At 49.3% G+C, this 17,239-nt stretch overlaps 1 long non-coding RNA gene across 1 annotated transcript in view; it reads left to right on the forward strand.

Moving 5' to 3' along the window:
• The window catches only part of NPHP4, a 146,504-nt gene that overhangs the window by 1,642 nt on the left and 127,623 nt on the right, over positions 1-17,239 (forward strand). Inside the window, exons 3-4 of the long non-coding RNA XR_001919296.1 lie at positions 4,351-4,523; positions 13,272-13,424. This is a non-coding gene — a long non-coding RNA (nephrocystin 4). The remainder of the gene's footprint in view (positions 1-4,350; positions 4,524-13,271; positions 13,425-17,239) is intronic.

The following is a 17,239-nucleotide window of genomic DNA, read 5'->3' on the forward strand; positions in this document are numbered from 1 at the left end:
TACAACTGGCTGTAAGGTTTCAGGCTGGCTGTTTAACCTCAGGATCTCACTTTTCACATCTGTAAGAACGGGACAGTAGTGGTACTTATCTTCGAGTTATTGGAATAGCAAATATGAAAATGTGAGTGCCTGGCTCGTGATAAGGACTCAGTAAAAGTTGGTGCCTTTTGTTCCCCCTTCCTCTGGAGAGCCCCTTGTACCCTTTTGTTGGGCTCAAAGCACGGGACCCTCCTAGTTTTCTCTTTATGGTTCATCTGGCCCCAAAGGCCCCTCTGCCTTCCTCCGCAGCTTTCTTCATTGCTCTCCAGCATAACTGAATGATTTATTTAATCATTAGAAAGGTTTACACTGAGGACCTAGTCCTGACCTCATAGAGCTCAATCCTGCAGGACGACAGTGACCATGTAGCCTGGGGAAGCTGGGTGACTCTTCTGTGATAGGGTCCCGTGTGAGTGGGTGTGTATGGGTGGAGCTGCTTTCCTGGGGAGGTGGCACCAGAGGAAGACTCATCTAGGGGTGCGTGTGCCTGTCAAGGGGGATAGAGGGCGTGCTGAATGGGAGGAACTGAAGCAAGGGCAGGATGGAGTGTACAGGAGTTTGGGGCACTGGGTCGGGGGGAGGCGGGCGGGAGGGGAAGAGCTCTGTGTGTAATGGAGCCCCTGGGACTGTCCAGGCTCATACTCCCAGGAGGCTGTGTCTCAGGAGTCACCTCTTCCTCCATCACCCACTCCAGTAGTCGCTCCATCTCCACCACCTGCCTCCACCTGTCTGGCTCAGAGCTTTGATCTTGGGAGATCTGCCTTTTGTCCCAGTGAGTCTTCTCCAGTGCCATCCTGTCATCGCAACCGGTCCTGCCAAATGTGGTATTGGGTCCGCTCATCACCCAGGGAAGTGGGATATACTAGGTTAGGGGTCTGGGGCAAGGGAGCCACCTACAAAGGGGGCACTGTCCTGGAGCCAGGAAACACCGCCACTGGGGGCTCCTTCCGGAGGGTGTTTCCCTACATGTGCTTCTGAGGCAGAAAAGGCTTTGCTGTAGAGTTACCCCCCAGTCTGTGAAGGCCCTCTCTTTGCAGGAATAAACCTCTCAATTTTATAACTAATGTCAATGATGAAACATTTCCCTGAAAAAGAGAAAAAACTGGAGAGACAAGTTTATTGAAACTTCAGTTTCAGGGCTGAATTGATTGAGCTCTGATGGTAAGTGTGGTATCAAGGCCCCAGGAGAGTAGGTTTCCTTCTGCAAGCAGTGGGCCAGGGAGCAGGTCAGCACAGGACAGCTGATACGTGCTCTGACCAAAGGCACAGAAGCCTGCTGGGTGCAGAAGCTGGCCCTGGGAGACAGCCTGTCCAGAGGGCACCATGGCTGGGGTCCCAGTGAAGACACACACAGTGTATGTCATCTCTTGAGACCAGCCCCGAAGCCCTCAGGCCAGAACTGGGGAGGGTAGTTCCACAAAACAAGTGGTATTGAGCAGACAAACATAACCCACAGAGAAAAAAACCCTACATAAACCGGTGTGTGTGCCTTACTGTTCATACAGTAACAGTCTGGATCTGGAGGCCCAAGGAGATGTATGCAGGGTCAGGGTGGTGTTCCAATGGGGGCTGGAGGCTGAGGCCCACCCGGTGTGGGAGAGCATCTCAGGGGGGCCAGTCGCATTCATACCTCCAGAGCCCCCCTGCATTCTCAGCATAGCCTGTGAGTGTGGAAGGTGGGCCGGCTGCCTGAAGCCCTGCATTTCGGGTCCCTTTAGAGCAACCTTTCTCCAGCTTTTTAGTGTCACACTGCTTTATGCTTTAAAAAATGATTGAGGACTCCAAATAACTTCCTAAAATGTGAGTGATGCCTACCAACATTTATTGTTGAGAAATGTTGACAGTGTTATTAATTCATTTAAAAACAGTAGACCTAGTACTCTTGCCTGGAAAATCCCATGGATGGAGGAGCCTGGTGGGCTGCTGTCCATGGGGTTGCTAGGAGTCAGACATGACTGAGCGACTTTACTTTCACTTTTCACTTTCACGCATTGCAGAAGGAAATGGCAACCCACTCCAGTGTTCTTGCCTGGAGAATCCCAGAGACGGTGGAGCCTTTTGGGCTGCCGTCTGTGGGGCTGCACAGAGTTGGACACGACTGAAGCGACTTAGCAGTAGCAGCAGACCTGTTACATGTTAATATAAAGATATATTTTTTTAATGAAAGCCAGCCATGTTTTCTGAAACAAAAACATTAGCAAGAAGAGTGGGGTTGTTTTGTGTGTTTGTTTGTTTTTGAAATATATATTTATTTGGCTGTGCTGGGTCGTAGTTGCAGCATGCAGGATCTTTAATTGCAGCATGTGGGATCTAGTTCCCTTACCAGGGATCTAGTTCCTTTACCAGGGATCGAACCTGTACCCCCAGCATTTGGCACACAGAGTCTTAGCTACTGGACTACCAGGGAAGACCCTTTTTTGGGTTTTTGCTTTGTTTTGCATGATTGTGAATCCCAGTGGGCACTGCTTCACTGGTACAGCTTCTCTGTTGAGTCTGTTGTGTTGAGTCATTTTGCTTGAAGGATTTGAAGGAGATGTAGATGGGCGGGGGGAGTCCTTAGAGGACTGTGGATATTCTGCTTCTGTGCTGTACCCAAACCCACAAGCGATCGTTCCTTAAGGGTTTCTTGTGAGCAGAGTTTGACACCCTGTCTGAAAACTTTCACACTGTTACATTAAATCCTTTGGTTTGCATCCCACTTTGGGTGGATCATTCCCCCATGCAGGATTTTACATCATTGTGCTTGTTCTCTCGGACAATAGCTGCTTCTGAGTTAGGCAGATCTTCCAAATATTGACACATCTACTCACACAATTTCAAAAGCTCACTTTTCGTTACCAGCGCTACCCATCTTGTCAGGAAGGTCTTCAAGGGTTATGAAGCTGTCAGGCTCACAGTGGAGGGCACAGATTTTCCTAATTCTGAATTTTGCCCAAAAGCTCAGTTTTTATGAGTTTACCTTGAAGTGACAGGTTCATTTTGTTCAGACTATGTTTGAAGTGCCCAGTTCTGAATCACCATTGTTTGTCTCTGAGCTGTTCTTTTAGTAAGAATGGTGTTGCTGAGTGCAGGAAGGAGGCAGTTTAACTCACAGCCCAGCGATCACACCTGGCTTACCTCGGGGTGACCCTGGCCCTTCATTTGGCAGCAGAGATGCTTTTTGTGCTTTACCCCCTTTCATCACAGAATACTAAAAGCACGCATCCTCAAGGGTCAAGTCAAGATGTAATAAAATCCATAGTTTGCACATCCTCCCCAGGGACCTTATTAAGTGAAGCTGCTGGACTCTGTGCTGTGAGGGGCGAAGAGTGCAGGGTGGCTGGTGGGCTTTGGTTGCCGTTGTCTTGGGAGGTGATGAGGCCCTAGTAGCTTCACCCACCATTGCCTTGGCACTGTCAGCACAATGCCAACCCAGTGAAAGACTCAGGTGGCATCTGGAGGTTATGAAAATAGCTCTGAGCCTCTGGAGCCCTTGACCACCTCCGGGAACCTTGGGGCTTTGTGAACTGCATTTAGAGACCTGCTGTCTTAGAAGACCAAACCCATTGCCCTTTCTCCTTGCTGGCCATTTTAGGAGAATTTAGCCTCTTATCAAGGCCAAGGGCTTAAGATTCTGTTTCAGCTGAAGACAGTCTCGAGAAGGTTCAGATCCTCGTCTGCCGGAAGGCAGATAAAATCTTGATTGAGCCAGGTTGCCAAGACACCCTGAACACTGTCTGTCCCCACCTGGCTCCACCAGCAGGACTGTCTGTGGCTTGGCTGTCCTGCGTGCCAGACTCCAGGGTCCCCTTGAGCGAGGGCTCTCGTGATGACATCTGGACCGCTGGCCTTGTTCCCACGCTGCCTGCCTTTTAGTATGTGTCTCAAGGCGGCCCCTCCTATGGTGTCCCCCTTGGCAGCTCCTAGCTGATGGCCTCTCTGCTCCAAAGGCCCCAGAGGAGAGTGTTCTTACAACAGAACCAACAGAAGCTCTAAGCTCACACCTTATTGGCTCTGAGTGGGTCACCCCCCACCCCCCCCCCAGGCCCCTCTAAGAGCCTCAGTTCCCAAGGCCTGGTGCTCTTGTGCAGGGCTCCACCTCTGCAGCTGGACAGAGCACGTGGCCGTCCCTAAACCAGTCACTGAGGCTGGGGTAGGCATGCTCTGATTGGCCAGGGCAAGGCTCATGGATGCCAGTCCTTGGCTGCAGTGGGGGTTGGGGAGGTCACAGAGTGTGGGTCTCAGGGGTGGTGGTTCCCCTGGTATTAGTGGAGGTTCTCTAAGCCCTGGGCCCTCATAACTCTCTTATTTATTTGAACACCAATGGTGCAGGTAATCCCAGAGGCCCCAGGGACCCAGAGACCGGCAGAATGCACGACTGGCACAGGATCTTTGACCAAAACCTGCTGGTCCCTCCGCACCCACAGAGAACACGCCAGCCTCTGAAGGAATCAACAGCGTTTCAGTGTGTCCTGAAGTGGCTCGATGGCCCGTTAATTAAGCAGGTAAAGAAACTGACTCTTTAATGTCAAATGCTTGCTTTCACCGCACTGAGCTGAGACAGTATCGATTTTCACGTGTTTATCTGAGTCTTTCACTGTGTCCATCACCCTGGGCTGTGGCAGCATTTGGAGGCAAAGTGGCCCATCAGCAAAGAGGGTATGTGATTCAGCGACTCGGTCAGCACTTTTGACCCTGACTCAAGGCTTCTTGCTGCCTACAGTGGAGCAACCCAAAAACCTGGGTAATTCGATTTCCTGAGTTATTTCCTGGCCAGGTTGTTTGCAAGGGCTCAACATGGTCTAGGGGTTAGAACTGCAGGGGTGGAGCTCTGGGCATCCTGGGAAATATGAAGTGGAGGCACCACTGCCTTTGCACACTCAGGCCCTCACTCTGGGGCCCTATGTCCATCTCTGCCCTCAGCTGCCAGGGAACCTGCCAGAAAAGCTGGTGTTTATGTGCCTCCACAGAACACCCATGTGATTTTACTGTCCTGGGGAGGCCCAGGGTCCTGGGGGGATGCACAGGAAGGATCCAGGCCTGCCACTGTGAGCATGTGGCTTGTGGGGTTTGGCTTGGCAAGACCGTATCTTCTTCCTCTGCAGCTGGCAGAGCAATTCTCCTTGCATTCAGAGTTGTCTGAACACTAGGTCTGAGAATAACCTACTATTGTTAAATTGCTCACATCCTCCATCATCACTTCAAACCCTGTGACTGAGCACCTGCTGTGTGCTTGCTACCGTGTAGATATTGCAGTGATTACTGCTCTTACAGCTCTACTTGTTTTATTTTTTGGCCACACTGCATGCCATGTAGGATCCCAATTCCCCAGCCAGGGATTGAACCCATGCCCCCTGCATTGGAAGCGCAGAGGCTTAACCACTGGACTTCCAGGGACATCCCCAACAACTTTACTTCTTAGCGCTTTTCTTGTATTGGTTCACTTCATCCTCACAACAGCCCTACGAAGGAGGTAGCATTGTTACCCCTGTTTTACAGAAGAGGAAGCAACACGAGTGACTTGTAGTCGATGCCTAGAGTAACACAGCCTCAGCCGGCCAGCTGGGACTCCAAGCTAGGGAGACCAGCTCCAGCAGCTCTGCCTCCAGGGGCTCATGAGCTAGTAGACAGCAGCTGCCTCTTGCCTAGGAATTTTACAAAGGAGATTCCTTTTATTTTCCTATTTTACTTTATTAATGCATTTTAACTTGTTTTTGAAAAGGTAATTCCCATAGTTCAAAATTCAAGGGGGCACACAAGGTAAGTGTGTTGTCCTATGGCTGTCTCATCCTGGATATAGCCGGTATTAACCTCTTTTCTGTACAACCTTTCAGACTTTCTAAGCAACCACAACAAATAAATATACTTGTATATTTCTCTTTTTTGGGGGGCATGAATGGTAGCTTATTGCTATATTCTATATCTTAAAAAATATTCTTAACAGTATGTATTATACATTGGTAAATGTGGATCGTTTTTACTTCCTTCCCAAAGATAAAAGTCAATACTTTGATGAAAGTCACATAATTGGGTTTCCATTCAGGGATTTCTGGGAAAGAAAGGATCAAAATTAGACTCTTTGAAAAACAAAATAAACAAAAACACTGTCCCCCCCATATATGTTATAGACTGTTCATGTCATTTCATGAAGAATTTCTTCTTCTTCCTTAAGACAGCATAGCTTTTCCGATATGAATGACCTGTCATCCTTTCATTAGGTCCTTCCTTAAAATGACCACTTGTTCTGACTCAGGTGTTTGCTTTTATGGACATTATGATAATGGATAATGTCATTGAAATAATTGTTAAAAATGTACACTGTCTGTAGAATAGAAAATGAAAGTGCAGTCGCTCAATCGTGTCCAACTCTCTGCAACCCCATGGAATGTAGCCTGCCAGGCTCCTCCCTGCGTGGGATTCTCCAGGCAAGAGTACTGGAGTGGGTTGCTATTTCCTTCTCCAGGGGATCTTCCTGACCCAGGGATCGAACCCAGGTCTCCCACATTCCAGGCAGATGCTTTAACCTCTGAGCCACCAGGGAAGCCCGTCTGTAGAATAGAGTCATACATTAGAAGCTAACATTTAAAACCCACTTATAAGTTGTTTATAAAAAAATCACAGTTTAAACATGAAGACATTAAATATATGTCTTCAAACCATATGTATGAAAGGAAAAGAATGGAAAAAAAGATACCCATGTAAACTCTAAACATTAGAAAGCTTTGTGGCTGTACTAATTTCAGACAAAGTAGAGTTCAAGGTGAAGCGTATCACCAGGAATAAAGGGACCTCTCATACTGACAGTGACAGGAAGATGTGACGGCCCTAAATGTGCATGTACCTGTGATGGGAGCCCCCAAGGTCACCCCCAGGTTTGGTGATTGACTAGGAGGACTTGACATGACTCAGCACATAGTCATCTTGAAAGGAAAGATTTGTTTTGGTGAAAAAATAGAGTAAGATCAGCCAAGGGAAAGGCATACGGGAGGCAATGGGTATGAATTCCCAGGGTCCTCTGCCATGGGATTCCCACAAGACATACTCCAGCAACGAGTTGGGACAATACCTGTGACATCCTGCCAACTAAGGAAGCTTGCCAGAGACTCAGTGCCAATAGGTTGTCAAAAAACCTCAGGGCTTTTTGGGAACTGGTCATGTAGACACACTCTGCCTAGCACGTAGTAGGATTCCAGAGTTCCAGAAGGAAGGCAAGTGATCAGCATGAATCATTTCGTATAAGTTTAGTACTAGTAAGCCATTCCAATCCATTAGGGTGATGGTGAAGTCTGTGTCCCCAGACTGCAAATTCCAGTGAAGGGCCAGACCTGTAAGCCAGCATTTTAAAGACTGATTGGCCTGCTATTAGATCTCGTTTGTGCCCAGCACCCAGTAGCACAGCTTTCAAATCCGTGAAGCAAAGTTTGTGGAAACAAAGGGAACTGCACTTAGATTCACCTTTATAGTTGGAAGCTTTTGACTCTCTCAATAAGTGATAGAGCAAATAGACTCCCGCCACCCCCCTGCAAAACAAAAAACAAAAAACAAAAAACAACATCATTAGGGTGTGAAAGATCTGAACACCACCAACCACCTTAACTGAACTGTCATCGTGAAAACACTATACCCAACAAATAAAATACACCTTCTCAAGTGCCTGTGGAACATTTACAGAGATAGATAATATGCTTGGTCATGAAAATAAATCCCAATAAATTTAAAAGGATTGAAATTATGAAGAATATGTTCACTGACCAATATGTTATTAAATTAAAAAATCAATAACAATAAGATAACCAGAAAATCCCCAAATAGTAGAAAATTAAACAACTCTCTGCTCACTAGTAACCCTTGGGTCAAAGAATTCAGAGAGAGATTAGAAAGTAATTGGAACTAACTGGTATAAGAATATATCAAGATTTGTGGGATGTAGTTAATGCAGTCCTCTGAGGGAAACTTACAACTTTATATAACTACATTAGAAAAGAAGAAAAATGCAGGCATACCTCATTTTATTGTGCTTTGTAGATATTGTATTTTTTTCCCCCCACAAATAGAAGGTTTTTGACAACTCTGCATGGAGAAAGTCCATCAGTGCCATTTTCCCAGCATTTGCTTGTTTTATTTCTCTGTCACATTTTGGTAATCTTGGCAATATTTCAGGCTTTTTCATTATTATTATCTGTGTTACGGTGACCTGTCATCAATGATCTTTGATGACTCACTGAAGGCTCAGATGATAGTTGGTATTTTTTAGCAATAAATTGTTTTAAAATTAAAGTAGGTACATTGTTTTCTTAGACATAATGCTACCGTACACTTAAGAGATTACAGTATAGTATAAACATAATTTTATATGCACTGGGAAACAAAAAATCCATGTGACTCACTTTATTAAGATATTTGCTTTATTGCAGTGGTCTGGGACTGAACCCTCTGTCTCTGAGGTCTGCCTGTGTAAAATCAACAATCTCTGCTTTCTCCTTAAGAATCTAGACAAAAGCAATAAATTAAAACCAAAGAAAAGAAAAGAAGGAAATAGGAAATATATGGGCAGAAATCAATAAAGGACAAATAATAAGAAAATCAGTAAAGCCAGAAGTTGGTTCTTTGAAAAGATTAATTATATTGATAAACCCGTGGCAAGACTGATCATGAGAAGAGAGAAGAGATACAGATTATCAATATTAGGAGAGGAAGAAGGGGCATCACCACATATCCTACAGACATTAAAAAGATAATCAAGGGACATTATGAGTAACTTTTGTGCCAATAAAAATAACTTAGATGAAATGGATAAGTTCTTGAAAAGCACAATTTACCAAAAGTGACACCAGAAGAAATAGAAAATCTAGATAGCCCTATATATTTTTTCTTTGTTCATTTTTTTCTTAATTTATTTTTAATTGAAGGATAATTACAATATTGTGTTGGTTTCTGCCATACATCAATGTAGATCAGCCATAGTATACATATGTCCCCTCCCTTTTGAACCTCCCTCCCACCTCCCACCCGTCCCACCCCTCTGGGTTTGAGTTCCTTGAGTCATACAGCAAATTCCCACTTAAATATCCCCATATTTATTAAAGAAACTCAATTCATAATTAAAACATTTCCAAACTTAAATGACTTCACTGTTGAATTTAATAAAATATTAAAGAAAGAAATAACACCAATTGTAGACCAACACTCAGAAAATAGAGTAGGAGGGAATTGTTCTCAGGTGTTTATTTTGAGACCATCATAACCTTGATACCCAAACTGGACAAGGACATGAAAAGAAAAGTACAGATTGCCATCTCTTATGAATGTTAACATGAAATTCCTTAGTATATTAGGACATCAGATCCAGCAGTGTATACAGAAGGTCAGACATCATGGTGGGGTTTATCACAGGAATGCAAAGTTGGTTTTACACACAAAAATCGGCCAAGATTAAAAGATCGAGTAGGGAAAAAGTCAAAAGTTCAGTTTAGATGATCTTACAGATTTGTACAGTTTCAGTTATTTTGAGAATTGATAGCTTTCAGTTCAGTTCAGTTCAGTCGCTCAGTCGTGTCCGACTCTTTGCGACCCCATGAATTGCAGCACGCCAGGCCTCCCTGTCCATCACCAACTCCCGGAGTTCACTCAAACTCATGTCCATCGAGTCGGTGATGCCATCCAGCCATCTCATCCTCTGTCATCCCCTTCTCCTGCCCCCAACGCCTCCCAGCATCACAGTCTTTTCCAGTGAGTCAACTCTTCACATGAGGTGGCCAAAGTACTGGAGTTTCAGCTTTAGATGAAAGCAAACTTCTCTGTAGAAGGTGTTGGCTAAAAATATTATATACTAATTTTGAACTCAAATCACGTATTAGTCATTTTGGCATGTTTTTCTTACTTTTTATTTACCTTTGTGGTTTAGTTTCATTTTACCATAAATGTTGATTACTGGGTTGGCCCAAAAGTTCATTCAAGTTTTCCCATAAGATAATTACAGAAAAACCCAAGCAAACTTTTGGGCTAACCTAATTCTTTCCTTTGGAATGGCTATTTCACTTGGTATTTACTGTGTGTTTGGAGCTGTGCAGGGGACACGAGGGTGATCCCCCACCCCCAACTCTGTCTTCACAGAGCTCTCTGTCCAGTATGAGCAGACAGCTAGAAACCTACCCGAGTAGAGTTGAGTACAAAGTCTCAGAGAGGTGGAGGGGGTGGTCGGGGTGTGGAGGCTGGGAGAAGACCCAGCTCCCAGGTAATCTGGGAGTTCCCTGGTCTTGGCTGCTGGTCACCTCCCTGAGAGCGTGGTGAGGGGGCCAGAGGGACTGACGGTGGTGCCCTGGGTGGTGCCTGCAGCGAGGGGAGGCCCAGGCCCCTGGGAGGTGTGCACACTGAGCCCCCCCACCCCTACCCCCTTGCATGATTTGGTCCCCAGTCCTGAGGATATAGCAGGAGGAGAATATTCCAGGCTCTTCATCCCTCCCCGCCCCTAGAGCTGAGACCGACCACCAGCATATAAACAGACAACTTAGAAACATGGGAGATACTGATATAAAACAGGGTCAGAGGATGAGGGTCTGGATGGCGGGGGTCAGGGATGCCTCCCTGGTCAGGGCCTCGTGGGAATGAGGGGGCGAGTGCAGTAAAGGGGCTCCAGGGGGGTGGGGAGTGGGGTGAGGAGCAGTGCTGGGGGGAGGGATGAGGGTCTGGGCTCAAGATTCCCCCAGACCTGTTGGCACACTCCCCACCTCCACACACGACACCACCCCCTGCCAGCTGCTGGGACTCACCTGCTGGACCCGGGAGGCTGGGCGGGCAGGCAGCCACCAGCCGGTGCCCCCTGTTTCTCTTCCCCTCATATTCCACACCCTGCTGTCTCCAGGGCCCTCAGCATTTCCTTCACTGACACCCTGAATGTGCGCTCTCCTCACCCCAACTCCTCACGTCCTCCCCCCGCGTTCCGATCCCCACGTGGAGCTGGAGTGGTTTTCTTTCTCCTTCATTGAGGTATAACTGATGAAGCCATAGGACACTTGGAGTGCCCAGCGTGATGATCTGACATCCACATAAACTGCGAAAGGATCCCACCCCCAATTTAGTTAACACACACTTCACCTCACATTGGACTGATTTCCGTGAAATCCCGAATCAGGTGGTATCACTGCCTCTCAGGCTGTTTCCCTGACCCATCATCCTGTTTGGAGTAGAAGTGGCCTGCCAGGGTGGCTCCTGCCCCTTCTCCGATTAAATGCAATCCCATTGTTTTATTAAAATTTTTTTTAATTCAGCCACTGTGTGCTGTTAGTTCCCTGACCAGGGATCGATCCAGTTCCCTCAGCCTTGGAAGCTCAGAGTCTTAACCACTGGACCACCAGGGAAGTCACTGGGTGCTCTTGAAACACACTTTGGCTGTTTTTATTCAGGTGTGGTGGGGACAGCAGAGCAGGGGATGATTGCCACTGAAAAGATTGTTTCTTCCTTTGGGCTCCCCAGGGGAAGGGGATGCACATCCCCGAAGGGTCCCACCAGGAAGCACTAGGGTTGGTGGGGAGGCAGCGGGGTGAGAGGAGACCTGGGGCAAAAGCCTGTATCATGGTTTTTGTGGGAAGGGATGGGCAAGGGCGAGTAAGCAGCTGCACACACTTGGGACTGGCCAGTTTGAGTTAGTTCATTGGCCTCTGGGGTGGAGGGACTGGTTGCCTGGGTCTGGTTCTGGGATTGTTGGGGTGGGAAGATATTGTCTCCTGGAGTGTGAGCCAGACGAGGGCAAGTGGGGTGTGGACTGGAAAGCAGGTCGTTTGCCATCACTGGGAAATAGCTGGCCCTGGGCAGGACAGTCTCTTCCCATTAGGAAGGCCCCAGATGCCAGAGCACTAGGAACACTAAGGACCCAGAAAGTGAGAGCAATTAGTTAGTGTAAATACACATACATGGACATGAGTTTGAGCAAACTCTGGGGGATAGTGAAGGACAGGGGAGCCTGGCGTGCTGCAGTCCCTGGGGTCACAAAGAGTCGGACATGACTTAGCAACTGAGAAACCACAGAAACAACATACATGGCTTCCCAACAGGAGACGTGGGAAGACTCCTGGGTCGGGAATCCGAGCACACTCCAGTGCTCTTGCCTGGGAAACCCTGCGGACAGAGGAGCCTGGTGGGCTACGGTCCATAGGGTCGTAAAAGAGTCGGATATGATTTAGCGACTAAGAACAACAGAAAAGATACATGTAGTCAGGATGATTTTCCTGAGCACCCAGCTCTCTTCACCCAGAGCTTCCTTCTGCCTGGTTTATTCTCCAAGGGTCCACTCCTGGTTCCCGTGCACCCCACCCTGCCTCCTTAGTTCTCAGTTTAGATGTCATCTTTCAGAGCCCCTTCCCTGGCCGTCTTCTTCTAAGAGCTGACCCACCTATCGTCCCCTGCTCCCATTTTCATTGTCATCACATGAGCCCCAGGGACGCGGGTTTTGTGTGTTTCGTTCCCTTTTGCATTTCCAGTGCCTAGAACAGTGTCTGGCACAGAGTGGACACACAAAATAGATGCTTAGATAACATTTGCTAAATGATTGCATGAAAGGAAAGCAGAATTCCTGGTCCCAGGTAGACAGTAAGAGCTGCCCCCTTGCCAGGTGCGCCGGTGGTAACAGCACTGAGACCCAGGCAGAACCCTCTGTAGGTGGTACCACTGGGCACAGGGCAGGTCTAGTAGTCTCTGGTGCCTTGTCTGTATCTGCGGTTCTCAAAGATCGGCTTTTCTTTTATTTATACCCTGACCCCAACCCACCCAAATAATTCTGACAAGCTGAGGATTTAGAGTTTGTGGTTATATTGGGAATGATTTGGCTGTCAATTGTAAAACAAATAACTCCTCCCCAAGCACTCCCCCCACCTAAAAAAAAAAACCCAAGTAAAATAGCCCAAGGAGAGATAATTTGTTAACCTCACTTAAAGACAAACCTATTGTTAGCATAAGCTTCAGGTGTGGCTTGATCCAGGATCTCATGTAGCGTCACCTGAGCTTGTTCTTCCCTGGTTCCATGTGGTGTCATAGGTGTCTGTCCCCACAGCGTTGGCTTCTTGTGTGGCTTGCTGGTTCCAGCCTCTGACTGGCCAAGGGAGGGCCGTGGAGAGAGCTAGTCCCTTGGAAGGAAGGGCCTGATACCTAAACCAGGGGATGGATGCTGAGTGGCCCAGTTTCCCCCAGATGGTCCATGAGCATCTGTGGGGAGGCTCTCAACCTTGAGGATCCTTCAGGGCCATCCCTGTGTCTCCTAGGGGGTGCTGGAGCTGCTGTCGGAGGTGGGCTGCCACCTGCGCGTGTCTCTCTTCGATGTCACCTATCGGTACTTCTTCGGGAGGACGTGGAAGAGCTCATCGAGGCCTGCAGAGCCGCTCAGCAGGCAGCCGGCCAGGATCGCCTTCAATGAGGTGGGTACAGTGGCTAGCAGGCGTGCAGGTTCCATGCAGACCTAGGGGTGCCGCTAGTGCACCCCAGACTCCAAGAATGCCCCGAGCAGCAGGCCGAGCTCCCACAAAGCTCGTCCTGGCAGCCAGCATCTGCTTCCAGACAGTCACTTGTGTGGCAGCCACGTGCCCTGAGTGGATGGTGGCAGGGGGTGGGTGTTGGGGGGCAGCATATGTGTGGGTCTTGTCGCCTTCATGGAAACTTCCAGCTTTGGCAGCAAAGTTAGAAAATTATTGATCTCATCATATTTCCTCAGTTTTCCTCCTCGTTCACTTCCCCCTTCTTTTTCTTTCTTTTTAGTTTAGGAATTTTTTTTTAAGATGAGCAAATTGAGACTTAGAAGTGAGGTGCCTTGCCCAGGTAGAAGGTGGGAGGGCCCGGAGCCCCCACCTCTGTCTGCAGACTGGGTGCTTGCCTTGGCATCAGTTGGTGACATGGTCTTGCCCACACAGCACCCCTGTGTCTGGCTGCCCTGCAGATAGGGTGTCCCATCCTCGTTCAGCTGCACCAAACCCACAAGCGTCTCTTTCAGTGCCTGCCGTCTGCCCGCCATGGGGCCGGGTGCCCAGGCGATGGTGCTGGGTGGATGGGATGGGTGTGGTTCTCACCCTGGACAACTTACAGCCTGCTGGGGTGACACACCCAGGCAGGTGGCAGCAAGTGTAGGTATGGTGAGTTCTCAGAGGAAACTGACAGCCACTGCCCTGGGGAAGAAGGGGAGACATAAGCAGGTGGTGAAGGAGGGCCTCTGGGAGCTGAGCCTATGGGATGGAGGGAATCAGCCCAGGATAAGTGGAGTGGCAGAAGCTGTGTCCCAGAGAGGAGTGGGAGGGTGGCCAAGGGTAGGGCTGGTGGGTAGCTAGCTGGGAGGAGCCTTCTGGAGACAACGGGGTTTTCCTCAAGAGCTGGAGGTGTCCCAGTGGTCTTCTTCCCAGCTGCTCCTTCAAGCTGCGCCTGAACGCAGTGGGTCCTGCAGGGAACAGTATTGGAGGGCTGGTGTTGCGTTGATTTTGTCCTTCTCTGCGCAGCGTCAGGGAAGCCCAGTAGGTGATGGTACAGTGAGTAATGGAGGTGGTGGCGGTGGCCACAGCCGTCCTGGGGAAGGTCTCCGTATGTAACCCAACCAAGCGAGCTGCCCTCTTTGTGGGGGATGGTCCTGCCCAGTCATGAAGCCGCCAGGCTTCTCTGCACTTGGCTGTCACCCACAGTCAGGATGCTGTGTGCAGCGTGGACTGATGTTACTGGTCCTTACTGAACAAGCAGGAGAGGGGGATGCTGTGCCCAAAGGTTCAGGAAAATTAGATATGGCCCTGGGGACTTGCGTCCTGGGGACCAGGACCATGACTGGTGTGTTCTGGCCATCAGACAGCCCATGCTGAACCCCTCATTCTGGTGTCTGAATCGAGAGAGAGGCTGTGTGTTGTAAACCACATGTGACCGTGGGTGGCTGTTTAGGGTGCTGTCCCAGCTCCTGCACTGAGTCACCTTTGCGCCTCTGTCTTGGGGCGAGCGGTTGGGGGTTGTCGAGGCCTGGCAGGAGTGTGGTGGCCCCAGTGTTGCTGGGAGCCTGGCTGCGGTGCCGTCTTCCAGGGCTCCGCTGTTTGGATTCTCTTTCTCGAGTGGACAGTCACGCCCTGGAAAGCCTGGCGTGGTGACAGATACTACGGTGACTGTGTCCTCTCCTGGGGAGTCACCATGGGATGGTTGGCTCCCAGCTTCTTGGGGAGGTTTCAGACCCACCGTTTACCTCTGGAGGTCGGTATATATGTCTCTGTCTTGAAGAGCAGTTGGCAGGTCAGAGGCCGTGAGTGACAGACCCCTTGACCACAGTGATTGTTCTCAAGCCTTGTTTTAACCCTGGCATTGGAGGGGCCCTGTAGGCTCTGTTGGAAGTGCTGCTGTGTCGAGGGGATGGTGATCCCCTGAGATCAGCAGAGGAGCACTCTGCCACCACTGGGGTCCCAAGATGAACCCTCCTCCTGTGACCTTCCCCATGGCTTTCCTTGTAGCCGCGGTCACTGCCAAGATAGGCCACATGTGGAGGGCCTGCCGTTTCCCCGACCAGCTCAGTGGCTGAGAGCCTTGCAGAGTAGAAGGTGCGTTGTAAGAAGTGGCCTTCAGAGCTGCTGCTCCACCTTCTGGGCTTATCCAGGGCTCAGCATCCATGCCCGAGAGGGTTCTCAGGTGTCGCCCCATCCTGGGAGCTGTGGCTCGAGGCCCTTTCAGCTCATTTCATGTCTGGTCTGATCTGTGGGAGCTGAGTGCTGCTCAGTCATTTGGGCTCTGCTCATCGGGGCGTGGGGATCAGGGCCATGTGTTAGGGAGGACCACAGTCTAACATTTTCAGAAGAATCTGCACCCTTCAGTTACTGATCTCAGCGAGGCTGGTCCTGAGGAACAGAGCAGTTTTGGTTGGGAGGGGATGCCAAGGCCCCAGAATTGTTCAGCCAGAGCTGTGTTCAGGTGCTATGCCCCAGGTGGGCAGCAGAGGCCAGTGCTGCCCCAGGAATGGTCCATCCTGATGGGCCGCTTCGCAGCATCCTCCCCACCAGCACTGTCCTCTCGTCCTTGACGTTCAGAGTTTAGTGAACTACAGAGAATCCCCTTTGCCGTGTGTGTGTGTGTGCATACATGGATGTACATGTGCACATGAAATGTGGAGCGTTCCGGGGTGGCCTGGATACGCGGAGGGTCTGGTTATGGAGTTGTGTCATCTGAGCAAAGCTCTGTGAACACACCTATGGGAATAGAGAGAAACACAATTTGCCCTTTTTAGAGGTGATTCTGAAATTTGGTGAAGATCTTTTTCTGATTTTACTAATCGCCTGGGCTTTTCTGGTTCTACCCATTGGTTGTGGCTCAGGGGTGATGTGATGGAGGTTACCAGCGGCCAGTAGCAATCTGGAAATTGATGTGGTCGTCGGGCCTCTGTGTAGACTCATGAATCAACCACGTGGGCTCTGGGTTTTGATTGAGTTGTCCTTGTAATACACAGCCCTGAAAGAGATGCTATTTTATTACTTTGCAAACAATGTCCTGTAGGAAAGACCATGGACGAAAGGAGTGCTGCCTTGAGCCGAGCCGGGTGTTTCTTTCTGGGAGTAATGAATTCCTTACGCCCCTCTCGTCCCAGCCTCCCTGCTCTGCCTGGCGGACTACAGGGCACCAGCTCCAGGCCTCTCAGCTCTGAGCTCAGAACTCTGTGTTCTCCTTCAAGGCTGCCCTCGGTGGAGAGGAATCACCCTTTACTTGCGCTGAGATGGTCGATCATTCTTTCAGCCTCTCAAAAGATATCTTTAAAAAATAATCTGAGAGGCCAAAGCACCATGCAGTTCCTGCACTTCCTTTCTGAGATGGTCATAATTCTCCCTTAAATTCTTTCCTTAACTAACCACGCTCAGCCTGTAGTGACAGGCTCATTTTTCCTCCTTTATTTATTTTACTCAAGCCACTGGGTAGGAATCCTAGTGGTTCTTCACAGGCAGCCAGAACCCAGATCAGGGGATGATACCTCCAGGGACTGTCTCAGCCCCAGTGTGGCTGGAGCCTCAGGTGGCTCCCTGGCCTCCTGGGACACAGGGAACTGGTCTGCTCCCTCTTCCCGTCGCCAAGGCCGGGAGAAACGGGCTCCTGAATGTTCTTGTTTGTCAGAGTAATGAGAGGGAAGTGTGTGCTCGTGCTCAGTCATGTCCAGCTCTTTGTGATCCCATGAACTGCAGCCCGCCAGGCTCCTCTGTCCATGGGATTCTCCAGGCAAGAGTACTGGAGTGGGTTGCCA

This window comes from Capra hircus, chromosome 16 (assembly GCF_001704415.2).
Source record: "Capra hircus breed San Clemente chromosome 16, ASM170441v1, whole genome shotgun sequence".
Lineage (NCBI taxonomy): Eukaryota > Metazoa > Chordata > Mammalia > Artiodactyla > Bovidae > Capra > Capra hircus.